Here is a 9,806-nt window from a genome sequence, read left to right as displayed (position 1 = left end):
GTGAAAAAAGGGCGGCAAGTTATGAATTGCCTAGGGGCGGCAAATATTTTAATCCGCCACTGTATGTATGTATGTATGTATGTATGTATGTACATAGATTGGGCTGTAACTAAAAAGAGTCATGCATGAACAACTCATACAGTTTTTTTTATTTTTTGTGAGCACGTAGGTACATTAGAGTGGTAAAAAAAAAATGTTTTCCTCTTGCCGAAAGAGGTGCTGATACACAACCTTACGTTTCGAAGTATCCATTTAGAGTATGCACATATTTTACTCTAGAAGTATTGTGTACATACATATATTAATCAAACAATTGGTTAAATAAACTAAGAACATTTCAAATTTAAATTATCTGAAAAAAATATCACAAGCTTCAGTTGCCATGGCAACAATAGCTTTTTATAAAAATCAACAATATTTTTTTGGCCAGTTTCACAGCGATCCAGTAGCGCATTTCAAGGTAATTGAGCACCCTGTAATGGTTGCAGTAGAAAACTGAAATTTGGTATAGATATTAAAAACTAAACTAAACAAAAACTAAGGAGGTGGCCCGTTTTCTAGGATGACATTTTTCGCGCCATAATAAAATTGAACCACTCTAATGTATTATATATGTATGTTAATTTTTGCTCATATGTGTGTATACATATTTTAGGCTTATAATAAATTCGGGACATGTTTCTCTCATTGAAACCGAACTTGCCGCAAGTTCAATGTTAAATTTCGCACATTAGTGCTTATTTAAATACTTGTAGAAACAATTGGATTTGGATTGGCATTTATGGGATTTTTTTCCAAACGAGCATATTTACATTTGTACATATATATCGTCGTTTAAACAACAAAACCGCGTATCAACAAAATGCAAAACCGCGTATGTGAGGTTGCATAAATTATTTTCTAGAGAGTAAAAACACTCATATTTCATAATGGTTCTCTTTTTTATAAAGCAATCGCATGGTTTTGCATCTTGTTGATACGCGGTTTTGTATCTTAAACAACGATATGTAATCCTATTATTCATATCTAATTGCAGTGCAATCACAAATATGAAAGAAAAAATTAAAAATGAAAATAATTTCTATGGCCCGTACTCGTTAATTGCCGGGGATTCACCATATAAAGTTGGAATATTATTTACAGCTCACAGTGACTTGAAAATCTATCCTTTAAATAGGCCTAATTAAATTGTAGTATCACAGAAATATGTGGGTGCCTTATTTTATTTGCTTACAAAATTTTACATTGTTCGTGATAGAGATCATATTAATATTGAATAGTGTAGCCCGAATACAAACGTGTTTTAATTCAATTGTGGCCTTTGATCCCCGAAAAAATTCGACTTTCTTACCGTCAAGCCAATTCATTAATTATACGAAATGAATCGAAATTTGTTAACATTGTACAAAATATATACATATATGTATATGTATATACAATGTAGGTATGTATGATCATCTCCGACAAACAGCAAATAATAAATCTTTACATTCAAATAACTAGTAAAATAAATGTGTATGTAAATATAAGCATAATTTTAACCACCGCGATAAACTAATAAACGACACTTCACCGCACGAGCCAATAACCCAGCAAACAAAATCGCTAAGATAATAAAGAAAGTTTTATATTATGCCGTATTAGAATATTTTGAACATCTCTGTGGTTTCAAACACAATGTCGATATTGAGGGCTAAATCTTCTTTGTTATAGAGAATGGTATAATGAAATTTTACATTTTAGAAAAATCTTAGAGTTCGAGTAATTGTGAGTAGTTAAAAATTAGCCGAAAACTATTTCCAACCGCAATTAGTGTATCCCCGATGTCTGCGCTGAAATTATGCCGCAATCAAAAAGTTCAGAAAAACATATTCCCAGGTTTACATGTAGATGTATTTATGGAGTACATACAGCTAAGCTTCGAAGCTTTTAATAACTTTTGCTTCATACTCGTCGAAACTTGTTAATTTTTTTTTAATTTGTTTTGACAAAAACAAAACCTTTGGCAAGTAAAAAAACTGGTTAAAATAATTTCAACTTAATTAGAAAATATGTATGTAAATAATATTGTTTTTATCAAACCATAACTTAGAAAGTAGTGTTAGTTGTAAATACATACATATATATATACAAAAAAAAAACCAATCATCATGGTCCGCTGGTTTTAATTATTCAACGCGAAAACAGCTTCATTTTAGAAACGTTGCTGATAATGCGCAGGAAACAAGCTCTTTTTACGTAAAATAACGCTGAAAATAGTATGTAGTTTTTTGTTTTTTTATTAATTGAATGAAAATTAGAATAATCATTTTTCTAAACTATAAACTTACAGCAAAAAGCACATTGCCAGTAGAAACAAGTTCGCATTCAGCAAATTGTAAAAGCCGGGAAAACTGATAAGCGTTATGCTGTATATGCTCGTATAGACTGGCGAGGCAATAAATGGCAGAAAGGCCTGTAAAACACCTTGAAAAGAGAAAAACTTTCCTAAAAGAAAAAAAAAACAAAAACGTAAACGCAATACAATTTATTAAATCTCAGGACGACCGCCTTAATATTTCTAGAAAAAATCTGGTTTTTTATAAATAGAATTAATTTTTAGATTAGATGATAGAAGAGTTTAAGCTTAAGATGTTTAAAAATGTTTAAAAATTTTATCAACGGAATCAAAACAATGAGGTTTTTTGAGACATTTTCAAATAGGTCTAGCTCACGTAAATCTTAATATTTTCCCGAAATTTTTATTTTTGCAGATCTCTTAAAATATAATAATAATAATAATATATTATCCGGCAAAGTTCCAGGCCCCGATAGAATGCCAGCGGAGGCAATCAGGTTAGCAGCGAAAACAAGCCCTGCTTAACATGTACAACAGCTGCTTTAGGGCCCGGGTCTTCCCAATACAATGGAAGAAGGCGAAGCTGGTGCTTATACCCAAGGCCAAAAGGGACCCAAACTATCCTTCATTATTGTGGCCACTCAGCATGCTAGACACAGCAGGCAAGATGATAGAGGGTATACTCAAAATACGCTTGACGTCAGCCATAGAAAACGGGGGAGGCCTTTCAGTAAAGTAGTCGAGGCGGTAAATAAAGCCGAAGAAACCTGCCACCAGGCGCGGCCAATAGTGCTGCTAGTCACACTGGACGTAAAGAATGCTGGAAGCCCTGGAACGGTCATTCAAGGTTCCAACATACTTATTAGATATGATTCGGGGCTACCTCAGAGAACGTTGGCTGTTGTACGACACAAGTCAAGGTTCGAGAAAGAGACGTATATAGCCCGGACCTCTAGAACGCCAGGTCCTTGAGCGCCTTCCTTGTCGCTTTCGCGGACGACGTGGCCGCCGTCATAACAGCAAGAAACATCCAGCTAGCATAGCTCAAGCTGAACCAGGTTATTCGCAGCGTCAGTGATTGGATGAGCGATCACGGTCTGCAATTGGCTACAGCCAAAAACAGAGATCGTACTGCTCACCAAGATGGGATAGGTTTACAAAGTACCTAGGGGTGAAGCTTCAAAACAAACTCACATTTTGGGAACACATTCATGGAGTATGTGAAAAATCCACGCAGATAACGGTGTCTCTAAGCCGGCTGATGGCGAATGTCTCGCAACCATGCCGTACGTATCTTTTGATGACAGCTGTTCAGTCGATGCTACTGTACGGGGCAGAAATATCGGCTGACGCATTGAAAGTCAAAAATACGGGATTCAAATGTCTTCGGTCCCGCGCAAAAGGGCACTACGCAATGCATCTGCATACCGTACAGTGTCCGCGGACACTGCTAACGAGCGAAAAAAGATTTACGGAATTATACCAGGTGCCGAGATAGGCCGAGCCGCTGCCGCGGCAAAGGCCATGCGAGCAACTAATCCAGTAGTAGCAACAAAACTGGAACGTGAGCACAAAAGGTCGATAGACAGAAGTCGATTTCTACCTGACGTAATTCCTCACCGGTCATGGTTACTTCTGAGAATATCTTCATGGGATGGGAAGGGTAGACTCACCGTTCTGTCACTACTGTAGAAACGTCGACCATACATTCTTCACTTGCGAGTACTTCCTGACTTCGCGCAGAATGTTGTAAGAAATACACGGAGACATAACTTCTAATAACATAGTCGGGATAGGTAATGATCTCCAGTGAAGGGGGAACCAGTCGCGAGATACGTGAATTTCGTACTCCGCTGCAAACGATTAGACGGATGTCTATTGAGGGCACCCGAATGAAACGTCCCTACAAGAGAGCAACCCTGAGGCTCTGGCAGCGCGCTACTCCATCTGAAGACATGCAGAATTGCGGTGTTAGATGCGGGATTCTAGCGCGGGCGGTGAGAGTTTGGATTTTATTAGTGAGAGTCTCGTTTTAGAGGAGTCCCGCACTCGGGGAAGGTAGTATAGAGACTAGCGCCCCGGCCAGTGTATAAAGCATTTCCGCCTCCTAAGAGAAAAAAAAAACAAAAATATTGGCGCTTACACAATATGTGTTTGGCCGAGCTTCTCCTCCGATTTAAGGCGCGTGCCATGATGTCGTCACACAAAGGAGATGGATCTACAGTTTTACGTTGACTCCGAACGGCGATTGTATTTTTATTAAAAACTGTTTTTCATGGCAGAAATACACTCGGAGGTTTGCAATTGCTTGCCGAGGGGGGACCGCTATTGGAAAAAACTGTTGTCTTATCTGAACAGTGCAACACAGCAGCCTTAAAATATAATAGGTTTTATAATTTAACTTTTTTTGGTGAGGCATCCTAATGTACATACCAATATTTATACTTTGGAGTATGATGAAATTATACCAGGTGAAGTAATGAGAACGAGGGATTTTGGCACTGCCTTATTCGAAAATTCGCCTAGAAGGCAGCCGAATGTCAAAAAATAAAGAGGGACAGCTGTTTTATTACGTCACCTGTTTATTGCGCCATGACTTTGAAGTGCTTAAGAAAAACGCAGATGCTAAAAATTGATTTTAATTTCTCGACATTCTTACAAATTTTTTCCTTTTATTTTTCGCCATTATCGATGTTCATACGTGCATACTGTATAGTAGTACATCACAACAAATATAGTGAAGCGCGAAAAAATTAATATCCATTTTTTAGTGTAACAAAACATTTTTCCAAAAACTGCCAATTTTTCCGTAGTTTTTCTCTTTTGTTCACCCTTCATTTCCGCCTCAGTATGTGCAGCTACATTAAAAAATTTGGTTTTGCCACTTTTACGAAGGTGCCTTTATAATTGCTTGTTGGTATGCTTAGTTATCTATTTAATTTTAATTTTGGAAAGTATTATATACATACATACATATGTACATATCGTCGGTGATACTGCAAAACGATATATTTCAATTAGGATCCTTGGCACAGATCATTTAAGTACCAGAGGCAATAATTGACATAGAACATTTTGCAGTACACACTACATACATACATACATACATGCACAATGTGTGCGTTCGCAATTGTGTCTTGATCAGCATGGCGTATGAGTAATTTTCTTTGAGCAGCGCTGGCAAAAATATGCCAGGAAAAACTGGAAATAAGCGCTGTAAAAAACTCGATAAATTACCAAAATACGCTCTTAAATATGCTAAATCAATTAAGGTTTGTTTAAATTTTTCATTATTTTTATTCAATAATCTCGGAAAAAAGGTTTAAAAAAAGAAATTTTTAGCAAAAAAAACCGACTTAAAAAAAGTATATATATATATATATATATATATATATATTTCATGATCCAATGATCGGATCTAAACCAGATTAGTATGGGACCACCTCTGAGACACTACCTTTCCGATGCATTACCGAAATCGGTTGACGTGGTTCAAAGTTATGAATAACATTCTTTTTTGAATTATCAATCGAAAATGACCTTCTCTGATCATTTAAAATTATTGAATAATTGGAATAACTCCTTTCCACATCCCTAGATCTGGTAGGACAAAAATTAAATAAAATTCATCCTGCTGGGGAGTACTTCCTTAGATGTTCACTTCTAGTTGTATAGCCAGTAAGTAATATATCTTTTATAAATATATACGTATGTACATATCAGCAATTGTGGTATAGGCAGCTTTTTCAAGCATTTGACATATTTGATGCCTTTTGCACAACAAGGCGCATCCACCAACAACAACGATTCGAAATGTGCCCGTATCTGAAGATGAAAACTTTTATATAATTTACAAGGATCCTATGCCAAGCAAATTAGATCAAAACACATCAATACTTTGAAGTCTGTATGCGGAACAGGGAAATGAAGGGGATTAGGTAGTAGATAATTAAACAAAGAAGCAGCAATTTCTTGCAATAGCAAAGCTCGGGAATGAAAGGAAAACTTTAGACACTGGTGACTAAATACAGTACTTACTTAGGTAGAGTTCCTACAGCAAGAGTAAAAGAGCAGAGGAAAATTAAGCTTTTATTAAACTTCCTAGGGGGCAAAGTTCAAAACGGCGTACAGAGGAGTATTGGCATAGCAGGACCGATCAAAATTAGCTGTACGTTTTGGCCTGCCTTTTTCATCATTGATAGAATGAAGTAAGCACATCGCTAAGCATTGAATTGGTACAGAATTGAATGAAACACCCATTTGAGTTTCTCTACAATTCTGTGATAAACAGGATGAAAAAACCCAACGAGAAAAACACTTGCTCTTCCCATGAACGAAAGACACAAGATCACGCGGGAAGGAAAGAAAGAAAAAAGTTATTTTCTAGCTGCCGATATTTCGACGCCATCTTTGTTGTAAGAAGTAAACAACGAAGAGAACGGAGAAAACCGCGAAATTGTTGAACGCATGAATAATCATTTTTATTATGCAAATTCTTCTATAAATCATGCCGTTGTGTTAAATTATTCTTTATCTTATGTGTACACACGTTGTCACAGGCGAAAATGAAGAAAATTGCAGTAAAAAGCCACCACCGAATTGCAAAGAACGAATGTAAACAAACGGCTAATGTCAAAATCGTTAAACTTTTTTCCTAAATGCGATTCTAATGGGCTATTCTCCTGCCCGCATGATCTTGTATTTTTGGTTCATGTGCTCTTCCGTTAAATATTGTTGTGAATCACTAAAAACGAGGTTCCAGAAATAAGAAGTACTATTTCTACCCTTAAAGATGTGATACACTTTTTTCGCGAATCAATGACACACAAGAATTATGTTCCTGATATATCACGTTTGTGTGAAACAAAATGGGCGAAAAAATATAAGGATATAAGGAAATTTTCAGAAAATTTTCCTAAAGTTGTGAAAGCTTTAGAAAAGTTGTCAATTCAGGCAAACTTTTCCGCAAGAAAGTCTGCGTATCAATTGTGTGCTGCTATAACAAGGCCGATGTTCCTAATTGCTTTGATGACAATTGCTAGTTTCTGGAACCTACAGCAAACAGGTGGTTAAGAATGATCGAAAGAATGCAGAAGGAGGCACTACGGAGTTAATTAAAAAATCTCGTATGATTGCAGCTGATCTAGGAGGAAGGTAAACAAAAAAACTGAAGTAACCCCCATCTTTCAATGAATATGAGTACTGGCAATGGTCTATCATAATACCGTATCTGGAATAACTAACGGACTAAAAAAAGCGTAGTTATCCAATGAAAATACTCCAGCTTTTTCGCTGTCTATATTTCGCCCATTGTATGTGTGCCAGTGAGAAGGTACAAAGTTTGCTGAAAATCGTTGTTAGCGTAAAAATGATTAAATAAAAAATATATCATAAAAAATTAACAAGTATATTATTATTTAGTATTATTTTTGTAAGGTTCAATATAACTTTACTACTAATATCATAATGAGATATTTGTACAGCGACAAAAATGTGGTCGGTAAAATTTTTTAAGAACTTTCCCCGAACAAATACATACTTATGTGCATACATATTTCCGGTTTTCTTTTTAGCTCTTTACTGCAAATTCTTACCCAGTTCGTTAGCAGGCAAAACATTCGATGCAATAGTTCGACACATCGGATGAGCCATCGATCTCGGGGCGCTGATTCCGACGGATAAATACATTAGCCAGTTTGTGTTAGCAAATGCCCTGATCAACGAGCCAGCTGACTCACTGAGGAATGCAAAAATACCCAGATACACAATGGATAACTTGAGTAACTAAAATGGTTGAAAAGGGGAATAGGGTTAAACCACAAACAATGTATATCTTTCTACCCCATTGAGTACTTACTCTTCTTAAAATAATTACACCCAAGATGTTGCCCAACAGCGACACGAATATATTGATTGTATCGAAAGTGTTAAACTCCTTAATCGTCCAATGGAATGTCTCGCGTGCGAACAAATAAAAAACTGTCATAGAACCATCTACGCACATTTCGAGGATTTAAATAGTCAATCAACTATTTCTGTGCTTAAAAAATATATTGCTTACCCAACACAAAAACCGATATCAGATGGGCAATCGCCGCTAGCCAAATGATGGCGCGATCGTTACGTTCGCGTGGCTTGAAACAAGTTTCCCACATTTCCATTACCGCTGCGAAATTGAATAATTTCCTAATTTGTTGGTGCGACTCCCCTACAGCCTGTGGCTGCTGATCTTCCTCTCCAATTTCTGATGTTTGATTTACGAAAACATTATGAGTGAAATCAAAGCGTCGTCTATGTAGACTCTCCGGAATGAAGAATACTATTATACAAACGGCAACAAAAATGCAAATGCACGATGTTAGAAAAACAAATGTCGCATTGGAGGCTTCGTAAAGAAAGCCTGCTACGAATGATCCGGTCATGAGGCCTGTGAAAAGTGCAGCTTCATATGTTGCCATGCTGAAAGCAGCAGATCGAACGGATTTTAGCCTTAGAAGTGATAAATCCCTATAAACTCACCGATATGGTCGCTCCTGCGCACTAGACACATCAGAAATATAACAAAAGGTAGCCACTGAGTATGTAACACTACCTCCGACCAAGGAAAGTGGTAGCACTGCTAATAAATAATACCACGGACTTACGAGGCGAGAAGTTGAGAGTCGCTAAATTATAGCTGCTATGGCATAATATAGAGCATAACCTGCAAAAGGCTTAAGCGCTTAAGTAACAATTTATCTATGTGGTCATCATCGATTACCCACCGCTATATCCTGTGACCAAAAGTGGTTTGCGTCCAAAATGATCCGACCAAGCTCCGATAAAAACACCACAAAACGCTGGTATCAAACCTTCAATGAGTGTGGAAGTCATAAAGATTCGAGCAGCATATGGCTGGATGGTGGTCTCTACGTTCTGCAGCAAATGTGGACAAGGAAGACAAGAAAAAATGTACAATAACTATTTTAACTAAGCCGAGTTTCTCTTTCTGACCGATTTCCAAAAAAAATTTGGCTATCAGTTCATCGAAATATTTTTTTTTCTTCTTTTTTATGTATGTATGTTGCCGGTTAACTTTGGACCACGTGAACCGTCTTCGATAATTATTTTTCTGTCGGAAAAGTGGTACCTCAAGGGTGGTCCGTTAATAAATATGTTAACTTCCGATCATTGAATAAAAAAAGGAACAGTACTCTTAAATTTGTATACGAGCATTGAAGTCGGTTGTATTTTTTGCCCAAACTTCTTACTTCTTTTAATAACGATTTTAAAAGTCCATATCTGGAGATTTACATATGTACATGTTAAAGTTTTTCTTCCCAGTAGAGAAAAGAGTCACCGGTGGCATCGCCACTACTGAGGATTTAGTGACATCGTCACACTTGCTGTGAATCCTAAACGACATATACATAGCTGACAATGACACTGGTGACAATGCCATGCAGGTGTACTCCTATCAAAGACTTAT

At 36.8% G+C, this 9,806-nt stretch overlaps 1 pseudogene; it reads right to left on the bottom strand.

Moving 5' to 3' along the window:
• Positions 1 to 1,987: 1,987 nt before the first annotated feature.
• On the bottom strand, positions 1,988 to 9,298 carry LOC108379133 (proton-coupled folate transporter-like; annotated as a pseudogene).
• Between the last annotated feature and the right edge of the window lie 508 nt (positions 9,299 to 9,806).

The sequence above is a fragment of the Rhagoletis zephyria genome, unplaced genomic scaffold (genome assembly GCF_001687245.7).
Source record: "Rhagoletis zephyria isolate East Lansing unplaced genomic scaffold, Rhagoletis_zephyria_1.1 Rzeph_scaffold_15657, whole genome shotgun sequence".
NCBI lineage: Eukaryota > Metazoa > Arthropoda > Insecta > Diptera > Tephritidae > Rhagoletis > Rhagoletis zephyria.
The sequence above is the reverse complement of the archived record's forward strand: the minus strand, read 5'-3'. Positions and strand labels throughout refer to the sequence as shown.